The following is a 2,001-nucleotide window of genomic DNA, read 5'->3' as shown; positions in this document are numbered from 1 at the left end:
CGCTAATCTATTTAAACGCTATCTCATCGTTATCGCATCGCAACTCGAATAGCATGTTCTAGATATTGTTTTACGTGTGTGTGCTATCTATGTGTTACTTGTGCATGTTTATTTATGTTTGTGGCGATTATTCGAAAACGCAATCGCAACTCTATCACAACGCAATCTCATCACGAACTCGAAATTTAAGGTTTACTTTTGTGAATATTAGGAGTTATGTTATTTGTGTAACTACTGTTTAATACTATCGCATCGCTTACTCGCAATGCATCGCAACGCTCAACGCACGAAACGAAAAGTCAGAAACGAACCCGCTGAAGCCCTTCGATCGAATGGTCATCCGTCTGGATGACCATCCGATCGGATGGCCATCCGATCGATGGCCATCCGATCGGATGGCCATCCGCTCGGACTACCCTCCGATCGTACTACTACACCGCCTTTCCCTTCCCTTCACCTATAAATAGCACCTGTCACATCATGAACAGTGATGTGACAGCTCTCTCATTCGACCAACACACTTTTGGGCTATTTTCTCTCAATTCCTCGCAATTCTTGTAAGTTTCTACCTCAAATCTTGTACTTCTTCTATCTATACACACTTCTTCATCATTTTCACCAACAAATCTCATCGTTTCACCAGAAGATCTGTTGATTTGGGGTGTTCAAGGGTGATGTCATCATGGAGTTCTTATGAACTGTAACACCTCGAAAATTTGTGTCCAATAAATAAACGACACGTGTCACATACGACAAAAGTATTATAAACCCGGATCAAATTAAAAGATGTGTGGTAGGATTTTTTAGACATGTCGACATGTTAATTTATACCTCTGAACGACTTCTTCATTATAAATCCCAAGACCCTAGCATGATTAACAAACAACCATACCTTAATCCGGTGCTTACTAATGATAAAGGATGTCTAAGTTTACTAATTTGGGTCCTATGAAAATAATGTTCAATAAACCATTTTTCATGAATTCCATCTTTGTGCAAACCAATGATACATTGTGATAGATAGATAACTGTCCAAGCATGGGTTAAAGGCATTGTGCTGAAAATGCCAACCAGGAATCATGCATTGCAAGTTGTCCGTTCAAATCATGAAAGGTTATTTTTTATTGCTTCTGACAAGGGCTTACGGACCGCAAGGGTCCTGCCTTACGGACCGTAAGGTGCGAAAGGTTAAAACGTTTTCTCTGTCAAAGGCTTACGGACCGCAAGAGCCCTGCCTTACAGTCCGTAAGGGGTGCCCAGCGACAGTAAGTTGGCTGTTGGCTGTTATAACGGTTAAACCGACATTGTAAGATATTTTAGGGACAGGGGCGACTCCTAACACTTCCTAGGCACTAGGATACACTTGTAAATGATCTGGATCACCCCATAGACTTAGTTGTCACCATCTTGGAGGATGTTGAACACTATAAACGGCCAATGAGTTGTAACATTGTGTTCACTCATCTTTCTGCAATCTTGGAGCTTCTCTGGAGCACAAGTGCCTTCTCTAAGCATCTCTAGTCATTCATTGGACTTCAGTAAGTATACTTAACCTTCCTTATTTTAGTTTTTGCTTAGTTTTAACTTAAAAGTCAATCCGTCGTAATAAACGATTGACTTAACGATAAATCACAAATGGTCCAGTGGTTTGTCGAATCAAAGGTAGTTATATGTTGGTAATTATGTGGGCATTAAACCCTTAAAAGGGCACCCTCTGATTCCCACTCTAACTAGTCCGAATGTCGAGTCAAACTTGCTTAGAAAAAGTCAACAGAATGCTGTTTTGCGATTTTATGCATAATCAGTAATGTAGAAAGCGTGCAACCTGTTTTAACACTCATATAACATGATAATAAGTATATTGACTAGTCTAAGCTTGTTTGATCCGACCATTTACTGTTTTGACCCGGTTCGGAGCCGAAAGTCGCAAAACTTTGACTTTTGCTTTGACTTCAGTTCTGACCCGTTATGGTATGAATTAGATATGCCTTAGGACTCTCT

Source organism: Helianthus annuus, chromosome 16 (genome assembly GCF_002127325.2).
Source record: "Helianthus annuus cultivar XRQ/B chromosome 16, HanXRQr2.0-SUNRISE, whole genome shotgun sequence".
Lineage (NCBI taxonomy): Eukaryota > Viridiplantae > Streptophyta > Magnoliopsida > Asterales > Asteraceae > Helianthus > Helianthus annuus.
This window is presented reverse-complemented; position numbering follows the sequence as displayed.